The sequence below is a fragment of the Lolium rigidum genome, chromosome 2 (assembly GCF_022539505.1).
Source record: "Lolium rigidum isolate FL_2022 chromosome 2, APGP_CSIRO_Lrig_0.1, whole genome shotgun sequence".
Lineage (NCBI taxonomy): Eukaryota > Viridiplantae > Streptophyta > Magnoliopsida > Poales > Poaceae > Lolium > Lolium rigidum.
Genome location: NC_061509.1, coordinates 192,185,432 through 192,203,922, shown reverse-complemented (window position 1 = coordinate 192,203,922; position 18,491 = coordinate 192,185,432). Strand labels below are relative to the sequence as shown.

Below are 18,491 nucleotides of genomic sequence, written 5' to 3'. Positions count from 1 at the left end.
CTTACAATTTCTAGACCTGTAGAGAGAGATGTTGCAATTTTTTTCTTTCCTTCTTTCTCACATAACAGTAACCTTAAATTCTAAAGGCTTCCTCACATAAAACCTGGGCAAGCGCCTTGATTTCTACTTTATCATTCCTGTATTTACCATGCTATATAAACTCTGTAAAAAAATTCTCTGTACAAGCCAAGCCTGCTCTAATGGATAGGATGGTACTGTGTGATTTCACGTTTTGGTGGCACTTTCCTAAGGATAAATAGAACCATAGCTGAAAGCACAATCTCGACCAGCTGCATAGCAAGTTAGTGAACCCACTCAGCAATCAGAAAATAGTTTGATTCTGAAGAAAAATAATAATTGCATAAATGATATCTTTCAAGCGCTCCAAGAACATTTAGCCAATGTTCTCTATTTCAAAGTATATGCTGATGCCCCTGATAATCCACTCCAATGGCCTCACTAAATTTATGAATCTGCAAATTCCAACGATACATATTTTAATGAGTTCCCCAAACTACCAAATATCTTTATCCTCTATATCTCTCTCAAATCAGCACAACAAAATCTAGAAACAATCTCAACTATAAAAATTCTGCTTGTGTTCCTTTTTTCTTGAAATACAACGCCAACAGCTAGCAAAACAACAAAAACACGGCAGCACCTTCGAAGCTCTCTCCAGATCTGTCAAACTCAATGTGATGATACCAAATTGAGAAGTTTCTTTCCGTGCTCCTCCCTTTAAAAGGTTAAATATCTTTCAACCTGGATAAAATTTGAGGATCAGCAAAGCTTAATAATACGTATTCAAGGTGGAGAAAAATCATCTTGCATGTAAATTCTGCATGCAGCAAACTATATTGGATGGCCTTTTATTGCAATTGAGATTTAAAGTCATCTTGTTATATAATGCACCGTAACCGTCAGCTGTAAACACTCCAACGTGCAAGTATAAATGGGTGAAAGAAAGGGGGATCAAGCCAATGAACTCAGTGGTGAATGGGTTCCATTTGTTCTCCCATAATTCACTGGCATCACTGATCGATGCAGAAGTCTATATCAGTATTCAGATAGTCTAGGACAGAAGATTCCTCTCTCTGTGTTTTCTCTCGCCACCTACCTTCCATTTCATCCCCTTTCTCTCTCCCGAGCAAAAGGACAAGCTCCATGTTCCATGATTCCCCCCGTACTACATCTCCACCCCAGCTTGGAACAGAGCTATGGCCACTGTGAGCCTCAGTCCATGGTGCGGTTGGCCACTAGATCCCCTTGATGCTCTTCCTCGATAAGCACATGCGCGCGGTTGGCCACCATATCCCCTCGCTGCTCTGCCTCAGTGACTATCAAGCAGAGCGGTGCTGCTTGTTCCGCTGCAGCATATGTGTGTGGTGGATGCCGACGACAGTGTGGCCGCGCTGTACTCACGGAACGCACCCATTCTTCTTCAGGGTGAACTTGCAGGCGGTGGAGTGGTTAAGCAGATGGGGCAGCTTCGGCAGGGCTTCCATGCTCTTCCGGCGGTGGCCATCAAGGTGGCAGTCACGGCCATCTTGACCGGCGACATGGCCGCCACAGCCTCCTTCAGATCGGTACGTTTTCCTCTACTGATTTGATATAAACACTCATGTTTTTCTGGGTTTGTCTTTTTGATGGTCTGTGTCTTGATTGTGTGTCAAATAATTGATAAGATATCGAAATGGTGTCACTTTGAAAATAACTGTCCATTAGTTCATCACTTTGAGATTCACACAATAAAAATTGCATGCGTGAAAGAAACAATAGACTGGACATTATTATTACACAGCTTAGCTGTAATTTAGAAAAACGAGCTAGGTGAAAGGTAAGCATGTGGAGGAGAAAACTGATCAACTTACATACAATGGTATGGGCTGACATGCTACTTAACTACTGTAAACTGAATGTGCACAAGTTAAAACCAAACCAGTCAGACATGTGTGCAGCTTTCATTTCATCGATGGAAGATTACAGTGTTCATTTCATCGACTGGTGTACTTTGAAAGTGCTTATCTCAGGATTACACAGAGGAACAACAAATTGAACAAAAGTTGGGACAGCAGATTTTGAAAGGAACTAAGCTTGAGGTAGAGTATGATAAGAAACCGAATGGTAATGAAATTAGTTTCTAACACATAAAGACAACATGCTCTTCTCAGATAAATTACTGACATGAAAAGAATTGGAGAAGAAGGATCACACCAATAGTATGTATATATGCAATATACGACCTAAACCAGATCGAGACAAACCTCAGTAAGGAAAAATGGCGCATCAGACGTAGAAGCTCCATGTTGCCATTGAGCGCACCATTAGAGATGGTCCAGTTGTTCTCTTCATTGTGGAATCCACCGCCGAAAAGCTTGTCCCTGCTTGGAATTCAAAACAATCGGGGTGAGAAAACCAATTGCAGCACAACAAAAACAAGAATAGTATGTTGATAGCATCATTGCCCTCAAACTTATATGTGAGCGAGTTCCTCTTAGGTCACATCTCCTGGTGTGTATCCATGCAATGAAATTAACATGACCAGTATTAGCAGTCATAGCTTGGCTCATAAGCAAGAGCGCCCAGCGGGATCATCCATCCAATGAATACTGAACTTTCATAAAGAAAAAGCAGTGAAAATTAACGAATATCCCTAAAACCATGACTGGGATGGAACAACAAAATCTAGCAAGAAAGCAATCATGTAAAATTATAAAGAAAGCCTCTAGGGAAACACTAAAATTGTCGAACACATGATTTTGGTGCACTAAAAAAGGTCTGAGGTAAACAAATTATCTGTGCTAGAAGAGCTCACCCATGTAAAAAAATTTAGAGATGCATTTAATTCACCAATTAGAATGAGGGAATTTCCTCGTTGGTAGGGAACAAAAATAATTACTCCAACTTCCCTAAAACCCCCATTTCGAGAAAAAAAAACTTCCCTGAAAGCTAGCCATTGGTCCAAATGGGTCCTTTTAGTTATATTGCACAAGTTATTTAATGAAAACAACCTCAGAAATTTCTTGTGCTAGAGTGATTATAGGGGACAATCACTGGTTTTCCACGCTTTGTAACTGAGAAGATAACACAAATGTTATAAGCCTGTTTGAAAATGTTGTATTACCTAGGCAATCAGGCAAAATGAGATAGATATGAAAACCAAAAGAGCTCTTCACATCTACGCTAACAGCGAGCATGAGTTATGATTTTTCTACAGTGCACTTATGTCAAGAAAGTAGAATGCTCGACCACCAGGTGATCAGTCTGCATTATCAACACCCAACAGACGGTCTGAACTATCTGCCTCAGTTAAATTTGAGGCTCCATCTGAACGGACAGAGGAAAGAATCTACAATGTGTCCACTGTCTAGAGAAGATTGTCCATATTAAAATATTTGCACTATCCTTCTACTACCAGGCGGTCAGCCTGCACAAACCTGCACTGTCAACAATCATGGATAGGACTAAGCATTTTGTAAGGGAAAAAAAGGAAATTGCATAATCCAGACACTGCGTGCTTATCTCTCTACCTTGATTCTGAAATAGTATATTCTTATAAACCAAACACTTAAATAAAGCCCATCAGTTTCAGGTCACAGCGATTGAATCTTAAATAGCATATGCATCACTGAAATAAACCGCGTTTACTATCTTGCATAATTTTTTTTAGGTTTGCTAAGAAAAGCTACTCTCCGGAAAATTCAGTAAAATTCAGTAAATACTAACACAATTAAGACACCAGATAATAAGATTATTTGATACTTATATGTATCATTCAGAATTTAGAATATTTGTTACCTATGTGAATTACATGAAGCACCAGGAGAAGTTGATAAAAAATAACTGAAAAACATCATAGAAGAGTACAAACCTAAAACATGAGCACACCTTATGAATCCAAGGTTGTCGCATTGATCCTAAGCCATATAAGCAAATTTGAAGTCAAATTACCAACAGAGTTTACCAATATGTCAGTGTTTCTTTACACCACAAGTACAGAACAAAAAATGTGTAGTTGGGGAGATATTTACGACAAGTTACACAAGAAGAGAACCAATAGCATTGGTCGGGGCTAAATATTGTGATGACAATAGTATAGAAAAACTTAGTTTTCTGCAAAGAAATGCCAAGATTAAGCACCCCAGAAGATGATGACAGACAATAGATAGACCCTAAAAAATTGGACACACACCTCGTGTTCCCAGATATTCAAGTCAACCAGTTCAGAATAAGTTTTTGTCTTGAGGTCAACCTGGCACTTATCTTGGCAGCAGATTGTCGAGTGGAATACTCTAGGCATCAGTGACTCTGTTTTGTATATGTAGACAAAAAGTAGGAACAGCCGGACTCGGTTACATGAACAAATTTAAGTCCCTGAGCATATATGCATCAATTACCTTGTAAGCAGATTAAAACGGATCTGCACAAACAAAGATTAGATTTTTCCCGTACATTTGAGAGAGATCCTGATGGTCTTTGAAGAAACTCACTAGTAGCAAAAAACGAATATTTGAGCTTGCATAGTTCAATTAGAAAAGAGAGATACCGCTGTCATAGCAGCCTCCTTTTATTAAATTTAGACAATGGGCTGCTTTCCTAACTGTCTCTCGTCTAGCAGCGCCGTATCCACCAAGTTTTTACAATCGCTTCCTTGACAACCTGCAGTTTCCTAAACAGGGTAAGAACACTCGCATAGATTATTTCATCAACTTTGACCATGAGGGGTTGGGTTAGAAGAGGCGGAACCCTGTAGCCTCCCCTTTCAGCATTGCATAATTACAAATTAATAAGTTTTTGATTTCTTCTAGCTCTATCCACAATAATTCACACGAAGAAATCAAATAGAGTAGGTACTCACCTAGAGCTTGCAGATTCAAGTATCACATAGATTAATTGTGTAGTGCGGCCTCTTTGGATTATTCTCACACACCTTGTGGAAACAGATCAAATATCATATATAGATGAGATTTATGGGGATTAAATAAAAATATGGTCAAAGGATAATTAAGGAGGAAGAGAGGATCACCTCGTCTCAATGCCATGGAAATGCGGCGGGTCGTGCTCCGTATGCCAAGCGCCAAAATCTATAACCAGATCACCCAAACCATAAATCGATCGTGGATCATGCAACCTCAAGTAAAATACCAGCAACACCAATCACAACCTAGTAGGCTACAACAAAGCTAGCATATCAACATCAGCACACCAGCCATCAAGCAGCTAGCGAAGCGCGCATGGTCAAACACAACAAGCAACCATGAGGAGAGCAAAACTTGGGACTTGGGAAGGTACCTTGCTAGGCGCTGGCAATAGGTGCGGTGGCGATGGCACATGATCTTTCCCAAAGCCAAAACTAACTACCAGCATTGGCTCTTTAAATAAGTAGCCACTGAAGGGGAAAGATAGGGATACTAATTTGTCCAAAGGAAATTATTGAAGAGATGAAATACTGGAACCGTGAAGCTTAAATCTGCAAACAAAAACAGATCCAAACATAGCAGTTAAATGCAAAGTGAAGTAGTTAAATGCAAAGTAGTGCAGAACAAACAAAAAAGGATCTTATCGATGCAATACCTCCTGTTATAAATTTATAATTGCATAACATAAACAATCTTGCACTTCGGAATGATTCTCCATAATGCGTCTCAACACATTCTACAGAAGAACCCACAGTACCATGTAAGAATAAGGATAGAGGAGTAGTGGAAAAGCTACTGACAGTTGCTATGCTGACTAATAATGTAAGAATAAGGATAGATGAGTAGTGGAAAAGCAAATCACCTGGATATAATTTTTTCATCAAATCTGCTTCATCTAGAATACACCAGAATAGGAATAGCTGCTGGAAACAATAGCAATAACAGAAACAGTAACACATTTTGAGTCAACAGAAGTTCATTTTTCAATCAACAGAATTTTAATTTGAAAGGACAACCTCAAGTTAAACTGAGCAAATCGAATTTTTACAGGGACAAATTGACTACATGGCTATAAATTGTTTTTTTATTCAAACTGATAACCTACCCAAGAGATAATTGTCAATGGTCATCATATTTATAAGAAGAGCATGCCCTGAAATATCAGCAAAAGAACAGTGTTAAGGACCATCATAGATGATCAATGAATATATTAGATTTAGCAATCCTGGTCCAAAATAAGACAGGGTAAAACATATATAACTACGCGATTAATTGTCCCATAAAGTTCTGGACATCGCATAGAATAAAATCAAGCTCACCATCTGGTTCATTCTTGCAATTCATCCATGGTCTCTCGACTGAGTGAGAAAGCGAAATACAAACCAGTAACCACAAACCATTGCACAAATCATCCACAGTCAATTAATTGTTTGTATCAATCTGCAGGTCTAGAAGGCGCACTTGCTCTCTCAAGTTCCAAGTGATGCACCATTGAGGTCCTGCCTCTAACACTGCGGGAGGACATTTCCGGACCTTGCCGGATCACTTGAGGCATGGCCGCAGGGATGTCCTGAGTGCTGAATCAGTGGCGGCTCTACACGGCTCGGCGTCCTCGTCCATCTCCGGACCGCCGTATGTCCATGTTCTTCCTGCAAAAAGGGTATCGGGGTGTCAGTGAGGAGAAAGAAACGCAGCAACGGCCCAAAAGCATCAAATCCCCCGCCGCTTGCCGGCTCCAGTGATGGCAACAACCCATTAAAATCTGGGCACGAATCAGCGGTGCCGTACCTCATCAGGTCGTCCTCGTTTCCATCTCTTTGGTGGCACCCGGTTGTCCGTCGTGGCCGTATAGCGCAAGGGCGCCTCGCCGCTGGCCACGATCGTCGGGGTGCTCAGCTCCATCGACGTCGTCGCTCCACCGGCGCGCCGCTCCCCCGGTGCTGCGCTCCATCGCCGGCGCCTCTCCTGCGCGCCCGTGGCGCGCTCGACCGGTGCGCCTCCCCTGCGCGCTGCGCTCCACCAGCGGCGCCTCTCCCGCCTCGTCGCTCCACCGGCGACGCCCTGGCGAGCTCATGGAGTGGTGGCCGCGCGGCGGCGAGAAGGGGAGGAATAAATCGTGATGCAAGCTGCAGGTAGGGGATTGGCTAGGGTTTGGATGGTCGTGACCTTTTTTCCCTTCTTCCTATTTTTTTTTCCCACAGCTGAACCAATAAATACATGGAAAGTGGCCCAATCGGTGGAAACAAAAAGAGGCAACTGCCCAGCCCGTGCTTGCCTTGTGGCGGAACGTGGATGCCCTGTGAGGCCCCCTATGGGGGGCATCATATATAACTTTAGATGTTTTGTAAAGACCAAATTTATAGCACTAGCATTAGGACTCTAAAGGTATAATTGTTGCACCCCCATGGGGCTCTCACAGCGATCTAAGCTTCTGAGCCGTCGGATCTTCCCATGAAACACATCTCGTCCGTGCGTTCTGAGCTGAGTTGGTTCTCCTCCTAGATAAAGTTATGCAATGGCCATATGTTACCCGCTGAGACTGCTTATGGGTCCCACCTTTGGTCGGGTCCGCTCGTCGGTCGCTGTGGGTGGGATTTGGTTGGTTTGGTCAGGCGTGGCATCAGCCCCTGAAAAATATCTCCATCTGTAGGGGTAAAGTAGGCCTTTCCTAACCACTAACCCCCAATCGCCTCGCGCAGTCCAACTTCCCAATCCCCTGCCTCTTGCCCATGCCCAATCCCCTCCTCCACCGATCTCCCAGCTCCCATCGCCGCCACCTTCCTTCTCCTCCGCCCCTCTCTCCTCCCCGTGCCTTCACCATGTTTGGCTCTCTCCTTGTCAAGAGTGATAGTCGGCTGGGGACCGGTTCTTCCAGCCACGTCCGTCCTCATCGTGCAGCGGCAAGATGAGACCGGCGACGTCGGCGGACGGCGCTCCTCTTTTGCGGCGGGCGTCGCCGGGAGGGGCACGAGCTGTTGCGCCACGACGCCGAGCCCGCCCGGCGGGAGGAGCACGGCCTGCTACGCCACGACGTCGAGCCCCCACGGCAGGAGGAGTACGGACTGCTGATCCTCGACGTCAAGCCCGCCAGCAGAACGATGGCCTGCGGCAGTAGTGTCGCCTGTTCCTGGAGCTGCCGCCACGCGCTGTCTTGTCGCCCGGAGGAGCGTGTCGGTACTCCACATGAGGTGATAGATGAAGGTAAAGCCTTTTTTTGTTAATCCCCTATTGGATCTAGATGATTCTGTTGTTCACGAGGCTGGAATCGAATTGATTCACCTCTTGGTTTTTCCTCAACGCATATGAGATTTCAAAGATATGGAGGACACGAAGCACATGGCAGTCTACCCGACTCTGGCCAGAACCTGCAGTATATTACTCCTCCCATCAGATTGGTTGCTATCTGGTCATGATTGGTTCTTGTCTGTTTTTGAGAAATAGTTGCAAATTGCATATGTACATATTGTAGCTTCTCAGAAATATTTGTATTTGTCTACATACCTGTTTATATATCATGAAAGATCTTAAAAAATCTATGTTCTATTTGATCACATATGAACTGCTTCTTTATATTCAAAGAGTCAATTTATGCATGTTTGTAGGCATGCACTTGTGTGTTTCTTTCAGTTTTTGGCCTGCTCTCCCTCCCTGCCAGCCGGCTCACAAGGTATTGTGGATTTCTTGCAGTTTTTGGCCTGCTCTCCCTCCATCCCTGCCGGCGCACAAGGTACTGAGGAAACCAACCACGGTGCAAATTCCACTGGCACTCCAAGACATGGATACATGTTAGTTATACATCACCCTTCTGCTTGGCTCCAATTCAACCAAACTTGAGCACTCACGTCATGTTTTACACTAGGTTTATGAAATCAATACCGTGGGAGATGATCTGGAGCTGCTAATTTTGGGATGATATGGTTTCAGCCAACGATTCAACAAGACGTGATTTGAAGCGGCTACATGTTTTCCAACAACTACCATCCAGATTTGCAGGTGCCCTTCGTTTGTCAATCATAAAACAGGTTTAAAATTTAAGCAGTTTCATCTACTGAATTTTTCATGTACCTATGGGTTTTAGTAAGTACTAGATATTTTTTTCACGGACAAATCTTGTTTCTGCTGTTAGATTGAACGTATCCATGTTTCTAGGTACCAGAAGAACTATAGTTGCCAACATTTAATTGCAGCGGGTCATGTCTATTTTGCCTTTTGGTTTCTATAAAACTTGAAACAGTAGATAAAATGTTTTAATTAGGATGTCGATAGATATATAATAGTTCTCGCTAACTAAAGAAAGGAAAAAACAAGCTGCCACTAGTGCTGGTAGCATTTGTATCAATTACCTTCAGTATAATTTTTTATTAATTAATGCATTCTTCATATCGACCCGCAGCTTAGTCACACAAGGAACCCAAAGTCGATGGAAGAATAGCAAGGTACCCAAGATCTCGAAGGGGCACATACTGCAGGTGTGGTATCCATGGTAGGGATTCGTGCGGCAAACCCCACCTTTGATGTCGCTGAGGGATTTTATCTGTCACCAATAAACCTGATTGGTACGGGTTTTCACTATTGTTCTACTTCTATTTCCGTGTTACTGAATTTTTTACTTCAGAGTTCACATAGCTATCCTTTCTTCATGTGAACAATATGGCCACGTAAGGTTAGTTGAGGAGACCATGTATATTGTTGATTCCCAATCGATTATACCCATCCTTGCACTACATTATATGCCTAAAGGTAGACGGTTGTCCAGATACCTCTACTATGAATACTTTCTTAAGAAATGCAGTTCTTCACCTTTGCATTATCATGCTTTGTCTCTATGTGAAGGATTTTTCCAGAAATTTTCCCTCCAAAGTGATAATTTGCCTTGAATATAGTTAAATATTTTTCACTATGTAATATGTTCTGTACTGGATATGGCAGATACACATCTGCACAGGAGATCAATGATAGCCTCATGGACTACCCCAATGAATGTATGCTCTAACTCCAATCAATGATCTGCCAAGGCCTTCTGACCTGCTGACATGTACTTATATGGTTTCAGAAATATAATGTCTATACCTGACATATTCTCTCTATTTCTGCTGATGTTTGCATCAAGGCCTTCTGACAAAGATTGAACTTATATTTCTGAAGTTTATATTACAGTATGGTCAGGTATAGACAGTAGATGAGAGCATGCACATCTATATGAATGTTTAAGTTTGGTCAATAACATGAATTACAATCCGGTAATTCAATCATTAAGATTCGTGAATCATGGTTGTTATTTTGTACAAGTTTTGCATTCTCCAATTTATGGGGATCCCCTTTGAGAAACTTCTTTGTCCTATTTTTCTTTTTCAGGGGCATAAAAAGAATTACAATGAATGGTTATGTTCAGAAATTACCTAATTATAATTTTACTTTTATGTTATTATTTCTTCACTTACGAGCTTTATGAGCTCTTCCTATCTATATGCTGGCTCTCTGTATTGTAGTTTGTTACTAGAACAATTTCTGACTTGTTTGTACATTTTACAGTCTAATAGGATTAGCGATGTTGGAGGATAATCATAATTGTCATCGATGTAGCAGGAGGTCAAAAGGGAGGTGAGGGGTTGCTGATCAGGACCAAGTTGTGCATGAATCAAGCTCAGGTGAAGGATATTTTTAGTTCCCCATTCCACGTCGGTTACTTCTTTGTACACATAATGGTTCTTAGTTTTGAAAATATGAATAAGCATATAAATTCTCTTGATCTGGTTCATATAAATAAGTAGCTCTCGCATTAGTTTGAATTTTAGTTGAGAATAAGTAGCACTTGAATCAGCTTGGTTGCAAAATTTAAGGTTGATTAAGTTGCCTTGATGTTACATGAAGTTTGATTCCTTCATATTCAAAAACAAAAAAACATCTATTTGCAAACCTCTCGTGAGTGTTTACTTACTTAGGTTGATGTACCTCGCAACTATGATGATTAACTCGTGAGGTAGGGCATCTCTAGGTAGGGAACTATGTCACGCAGATGGAGATCAATTTCTTTTTTCTCCAATTTATTCTATGCGGGTCATGGTTCATCTTCCAATATTCCTTGCATGGAAGAAACAAAGTAAAGCATGCTCAAGGACACCAACAAATTTTAGTCGATGATGTTCAAGGTAAATAACCTCAAAAGCTTTTTTACCTCTAGAAGTGTTCCAACTATATGATACTAATTCATGAGATTTAAGATCCTCCATTAATCTGTTGACACGGCCCACACGTGATGGCGTGTGTGTTATAATGTAAATTTGAATATTCTTTTGAAGATAAAATTCATGTCGATCTAATTTCACTCTCTGTCTATTTTGGTTCAGGTGTGTTTGGAGGAAAAAGATGCATTTATTATTGTTTGGTATCTAATGTATTTGGGGTTAATTGCGCCTCTCTCGCCATCGTTGCTCCCCAACCTTTTGTCCCCCTTGACTGCAAAGACAAATAGCACATCTCTTTCACCATTCCCCTCATCTCAGGTTATTTTCAGTCCTGATTTACCTGGTTGTAACCTAGATATGATTATTGGTTGCCAAAATCATTGATTGTTTGTGTTCTAGATCATACATAAATGTGGGCTCTATCAACTGGATAATACTGAACTGATGGATCTTCCATTTCTCTATCGTTTTAGGTGATTTTGTTAATATTTCAAACTGAAAGTATGGTCATTATTCTTATTACAGTCTTCCTTTTCATGGTTAGCTGCCCGACACTTTGGATTCCATCGTCTCAGCAAAGGTATCTCCAATGGCCCACTCTTGCCTCATGTGTTGCATCTCTTATTTTGTAGCTTTGCTCCAGTCTTGCCTCATGTCTTGTATTTGATGATGGTTCTGATTTCTGCATACTTGAATAGTTTGCTTACATTTCCAGTGTTAAAATTTAACTTTGAACAATATGAGTAGTTGCCTCTATGGTTCTTTACTAAATAACAATATGAGTAGTTGGTACCTCTTTTTATTATTTGTACAGATATACTAAAAAAGTTAGCAGAAGGTGCTTGTGGAAATGATTTTTTTTTTTTTGGTTTACCTATGGATCTTCCTCTAGCCCCGGGATACAGGGTTCAGTTTCTTACTCCACCTGAAAACTAAAAAGTTCATAAAATAAGGCTCGCATTTGGATTTACACTGGCACTAAATAAGGAAATTTTTTGTTTTTAATTTCGGGCGCTTTGGCCTGCCTTTGTCTTATTATATTATTCCTTTACATGGTCAGCTGCCACACACTTTGGACTCCATCGTCTCAACAAAGATAGCTCCAATGGCCTATTTTTGCCTCCTGTGTTGCATTCGCCTACCTTTGTCTTCGTCTTTATCAATACAAGTTTTAGTAATGTTTCAGTTCGGGCATAGCCGTACAAATATGTGTAGTGCAGCCGTGTTGAAGCTTTGTTTTGGTGATGTCTTGATTTAATCATAGCTGCACAAATTTGCTAAAGCTTTAGTTAATTGTTGTATTCCCTTGATGTTGATCCATATATTTGATAAACCTTTAGTTAATTATAGCCTTCAGTTGTTGACAGAGGTAGACTTGAGTGGCACACTTGGAGTCTGGAGATATGCCACCATTGGCTTAGACTGGTCCTTCCGCTTTGCGTGCTCCGTTCTGCCATGTGATCATTGAAGGTCTGTAGCCCCATCTTGCCAGCTACGTGTTACGTCTTCACATTTATGGCACAATTTTACTAGGCGAGCTAATTTTCCCTTGCTAATTATCAGCGAGCTGAGTTCAGAGGAGTTTTGTTGAGCTGCAAGTGTAGAGAAATATAAGGAGATAGTGAACCAAACTTCTGCTATTGGTATTAGGTTATTGTGAACATGTATTAGAGCATAGAGGCTGATTCAGTGAAGTTTGATGGTGTGTGCATTCTATTTCTTCACAAGCTTACAATGTTCAGATTCATGTCATTGGAGTATTTGCTTAATGTGATAAAAAATTGATACAATAGGATCAAGGAATTCATTGTGTGTTGTCGCCACTTATCCCATTTGATTGCAATTTCTTGGGGCAGCAATTCAATCTTAACTTCGTAGCCCCCGCTGCTCGCCACACCTGGGCAAGCATGCGATCGGCAGCAGCTGGCCGCGGTGAGGATGGGGAGCAGGTCCTTGCTCGAGTATGTTTTGTGTTTAATGCAGCTGAACCTCATCCTTGCATTGTGTGGTTTCTATTCTATCAGTCGGGTTCTTTCTCACCTACATGTTCTGTGTTGTTACTCTATTGGAGACGCTTCAGGGCATACATTTCCCAGGTACATAGAGTTTCTGGTTTACACCTGATATACTCAGCAGATCGGCACAGACAGACAAGTTTCAGCTATCGGTGGTATCACAGACAGTATGTCGTACAATATACTAAGTATTTTTACGTTGATCTACATGGGCCAAAATGTTACCAAGCACCATGAATACATTATTGGTTTACTTCATATAATTTTTTGCGATGAGTATATACCCTGGTTACGTAAGCATGATTAGTTGTTTAAGTTCACAAAGTGGTTGGTATTTGTTTCCTATTTTAGTACAAGAAAAATCTTCTGACTAATTCTTCTGTACAATCTTGCATGTTGTGTATTACATGTCAAGAATATATAATGTCAATGCTATACTATGCTTTCGGGACATCATATTTCTTTGTATGCCATGCTCAAAGGCATGTATTATTTCTCTGACTTGGTTTCTAACATGTGGGAGTAAAGTCAAGCTAGATATACCTGTGTCGACGAGGTGACAGGTTATCACTTGGTTTAATGCAAATATATTTTCTCCTTTCCCCCTACTATAATTGACTCAAAAAATGCATTCAGGCTGCCGTTGCTAAACTGAGACACCTCATGCAAATTATCTTTTTTACCTAAGATTCTGAGGTATATGATTTACTTTTCTTCCCTAAATTATCTTGAGACCAACTTAAGTACAGGGAATGATTGTTCAAGAGGTGCTTACCCATCTGTAGACGTTGCTCCTTACACGCGCGTGTTTTCAGATAGGTACTTATTTTTCCCTACTTTTCAAGTTTTCAGTGTGTGTTTATTTTCTTAGCTCTTATGTTCTCTATGTAGAAATTGTTTTAGCCTGTTGCTTAATGTTTTTATTCTTTGTGCTTTTGTCACCAGGGGGTTCGCTTTATCTTTAAGTTTCCATGTCATATGTCCCCTTTGTGTTGTGTGCTTTGGATTCACACTGGGTGGTTATATGTTAAGTCTAAGTGTTGCCGCTACTCACTTGGTGAGGATATCTGGCTTGCCCTGCAACCTAAATACAGTGCCAATAATCGAGTATATCCTAGCTCAGTTTGCCTTGCTAAAACCTCATGCTACGGTGACGAACTACAGTTCATCAAACCTAGGAAATACGGTTACTTCTTACAAGTGCGCCGCATGGTGTGTTGCTGTTCAAGCTATACAAAAAATGCCGCAAGTTAAGGTTGTACCAAAGTTAGCTGCTTGTAGTCACCTGTATAGTTCTCGTTTTGTTTCTCTCAAATTCGGGTAGCCTTTCTATAACTTTGTATGCTCCCGCCTTCTCAGCGGTTTTCTCTAATATATAATGATGCACGTCTAGGCGTGTGTTCGAGAAAAAAAAATGCTGCAAGTTATGGTTGTACCATCGCATGTAGCTGATCCCAGATATATCAGGATAGCAAGTGCAAGTTGACGGTGCTGCATCTATTCCTATATATTGATGCCATCATAAATGAAACTCTTCCTATTTAAGTACTTCTATATGGTAACTACTCAGAATCGATTTTGCTTGATTATTTCTATTAAAACGCACGAGCTCAGAGCTAACCACATAAAGCAAATTGCAGGTCCAAGGTCGTATTCAGGAGCTTAACTAAAAAAATCTGCAGCTCACGGTAATGGTTAGTCCATTCAAAAGTTATATGCTGGAGCTGAAGAGCTAAAGTCGCTTAATGCACTCTGTTTAAATAGAAGGGGTATATGGCCAATGCTTAGCTCTCTGTCAGTTTTCAAGCGACAGAAAAGGCATATACCTGAGAACCACTCCTTCCAGCTATTTGTTCTATATTGTGTTATCATGTGTACACTGCACGAGTATATAATTTTTTTCCTGTACCCTGCTTTTATGCTGTTACCATTGTTGTTGAAAATATGTGCCATGGCACGGCAACGCTAGGGTTCAGCTCAATGAATCTACGCCTCACGGTTGTGATCTCTCAATTTCAGGCCATCTACATGACTAAAACCACCTAATTAATTTAGTTTACAGATTCTGGGTAGGGAGACTGTGATGGAGAGACCACTGATAAAGCAAATTACATGTATGTCAGTTAATTATCGACTGATAGATTTTAAGCTACTGCATAGTTTTTTTTTTTTTTTTTTTTTTTGCTTCGGATCTCAGTTAGCAACCGCGGTACCAGCGTGTAATTTCACCCAAATGAACCTTTTTGTTTCAGTTTTCGGTTCGCAACCACGGTATGGTATATTCCAAAGATATTATAACTGCTTTCTCCCTCTATCTTTTTCACTTCAATTTCTTTGGCCCGACAACCTTGATTCGGATCTACCCATTAAGTACAGCAAACATGAACAGAGATCTTGATACGCTACAGGAAAAGATAACATACCAGTAAGTGACGGCTCAATCCATGCTGGCTCGTGCTCATCCCCAAATGCTTGCAACTACATGCCTCTTTTTCCCCGACACAAGGCCTCGCTCAAATAGCGCTCCTAGCCTCGCTGGCTGCTCCGCAACGGACGAGGGCGTACACAGCAACTCCAGCACCAAAATCCACCCCGAGTCAGAAGGCGTCTACGCTGACGGAGGCCAGCCTCGGCACCCGCAAAGTGGAGCCCCGACCAGCTGCGGAGAGTCCGGATCCGGCGTCCTACCTGAGGCGGCACTGGGGTTGAAGAAGAAATGAGCGGAGGGTATGCTGCCCAGAAGCCTCACGGCCGGCCGGTCCGATTGTTTCCGTTCCCCTTCTACACCTCCCGTGCACAAGATCCTCACCATTTTTCTCTCACTAATTGCTCACTTGTTTTTCTTTTCTCTGTTTGTCTTCACCTTCACCGCTCTGAATCTTTAGGTTCCTCTCCAGAGTACTTGTCTGACTGTCTCCGCCAGGTACCACTCAAAAACAAATAAGTCTGTCTCCACTAGGTAATACCAAAAGAGCACTATAGCTAGAAGTCTAGAACCAGTAGGCCGTCACGCCAAAACAGTAGCCCATATATAGACATGAATACATGATCCACTTTTGTTTGCCCGTAAAGTAACCAATGCTATCATATGTACTCTCCTGCTATAATTAAACACTAGACTAGATAGAACCAGATATGTTTAGATGGCCACGAATACTCTGATATGTAATGAAACAAAACCATTTAAATAATTCATTGCAAAAGAATCTACTATGTAACAATCTCTTTTTGCACCCGTGCCTGTTTATATGTTGCACTGCTATCTATTTAAATAACTGATGAGAACTGAGTGCTAGCTCAATGGCAAGACTTGGTGCGCAGCTAGCTCACCCGGATTCAAATTCTAAGGGAACCAAATTAAACGAGGTATTATCTAGCGTATATAAATGTGCTACTGAAGAGATCTCATCATCTATCTAACAATGTATAGCCAAGAGAATCAATCTTCCCTGTTGATCAACATTTTTTTATTTAAATCACGGATGATAGTCCTTTCATAGCTATAGTTCAACCACAGCACCCCACAAGCTGTTAAAGCTCGCTAACTAATTCTGTATAGTTTAATTTTATATAATTATTTAACCCGATCACCGCCTCACATATAGCACCACAGCCGCGACGCCTAAAGTTCTATTAACTTCATTTGTCAAACCAAAGAAAACATGTTACCCACCCAATTTTTATAATTCTTATAAAATGATTGTTATAAAAAGTGCAATTACCCAGCCGGCCCGTTTTCCTTCGTTTCCCTCTGGTTTCTTTTTTCTTTTTTCTTTTCTTTTAGTTCTATATCTGTATGCGGTAAGTTGTGTGTACCTAATCTTTATCTAACATTTGTTCCTCTCTAGGATATTTCCCCTCTAATAAATTAGATGCATTTTGTGTTTTTGTTCATCAATGTTAAATCTGATATTACCTTCTGATTTTGTTTAGCAACATCCTAATGCATAACTTAAGACCATGCTTCTGTTCAAAAACCATTGTGTGAATCATTTCTTCTCATAAAAGAACTTTCCTCCACCAACGAGACTACAATAAAAAAAAGGCACGATTTACAAAACTATTTATCGTACTTTAAAAAATAAACATCAACAAGACCTTCACGGGATCGTGCGCCAAGGCGCACATTTAAATCTAGTTCTAGCAAGTTTTTGCAAGAACTTAATAACTTCAGTGATATGACAATTATCAAAATCTAAACCATTATGATCTACAGCATTCTGAAAAATTTCAGCACTTTTATCACAAACAGTTTCAGCAGTTTCGAGCAATTTTGCACGCTTTGTAGTAGGAGTAGAAACATTGCCAACACCAATTATTTTACCATTGATAGTAGGAGGTTTAGCAACATGTAAAGCATCAACATTACTAGTGGTGGTAATAGTCCAAACTTTAGCTACATTATTCTCTTTAGCAAGTTTTTCTTCTCTTTCCCACCTAGCATGCAATTCAGCCATCAATCTAATATTGTCACTAATTCGAACTTGTATAGAGTTTGCTGTAGCAAATGACTTAATATCTTTATCTTCATTAGGCATAACTTTCAATTTTAAAAGATCAACATCAGTAGCAAGACTATCAACCTTAGAAGCAAGAATATCAATTTTACCAAGCTTTTCTTCAACAGATTTATTAAAAGCAGTTTGTGTACTAATAAATTCTTTAAGCATGACTTCAAGACCAGAGGGTGTATTCCTACTATTGTTGTAAGAATTACCATAAGAATTACCATAACCATTACCATTATTAGGAGGATATGGCCTATAGTTGTTACCAAAATTATTCCTATAAGCATTGTTGTTGAAATTACTTTTAATGAAGTTCACATCAACATGCTCTTCTTGAGCAACCAATGAAGCTAAAGGAACATTATTAGGATCAACATTAGATCTACCATTAACAAGCATAGACATAATCACATCAATCTTATCACTCAAAGAAGAGGTTTCTTCAACAGAATTTACCTTCTTACCTTGAGGAGTCCTTTTAGTGTGCCATTCAGAGTAGTTGATCATCATATCATCAAGAAGCTTTGTTGCAGCACCCACAGTGATGGACATAAAAGTACCTCCAGCAGCTGAATCCAATAGGTTCCTCGAAGAAAAATTTAATCCTGCATAGAAGGTTTGGATGATCATCCAAGTAGTTAGTCCATGGGTTGGGCAATTCTTTACCAAAGATTTCATTCTTTCCCATGCTTGGGCAACATGTTCATTATCCAATTGCTTAAAATTCATAATGCTACTTCTCAAAGATATAATTTTAGCAGGAGGATAATATCTACCAATGAAAGCATCTTTACATTTAGTCCATGAATCAATACTATTCTTAGGCAAAGATAGCAACCAATCTTTAGCTCTTCCACTTATAAG

The 18,491-nt window shown here is 40.6% G+C and overlaps 3 long non-coding RNA genes across 3 annotated transcripts; 1 reads left to right on the top strand and 2 right to left on the bottom strand.

Moving 5' to 3' along the window:
- Positions 1-443: 443 nt before the first annotated feature.
- On the bottom strand, positions 444-4,245 carry LOC124687897. The gene is made up of 3 exons (XR_006998344.1): positions 3,872-4,245; positions 2,265-2,381; positions 444-762 (listed from the first exon to the last, which is right to left on the bottom strand). It is a non-coding gene; the product is annotated as an uncharacterized LOC124687897 (long non-coding RNA).
- Positions 4,246-4,472: 227 nt separating this feature from the next.
- LOC124687896 lies at positions 4,473-6,333 on the bottom strand. The gene is made up of 8 exons (XR_006998343.1): positions 6,239-6,333; positions 6,025-6,072; positions 5,782-5,839; positions 5,575-5,655; positions 5,293-5,470; positions 5,027-5,084; positions 4,859-4,930; positions 4,473-4,659 (listed from the first exon to the last, which is right to left on the bottom strand). It is a non-coding gene; the product is annotated as an uncharacterized LOC124687896 (long non-coding RNA).
- A 6,868-nt stretch (positions 6,334-13,201) lies between these two features.
- Positions 13,202-15,029, top strand: LOC124687895. Its single transcript, XR_006998342.1, has 2 exons — positions 13,202-13,938; positions 14,760-15,029. It is a non-coding gene; the product is annotated as an uncharacterized LOC124687895 (long non-coding RNA).
- The last annotated feature ends 3,462 nt before the right edge of the window (positions 15,030-18,491 follow it).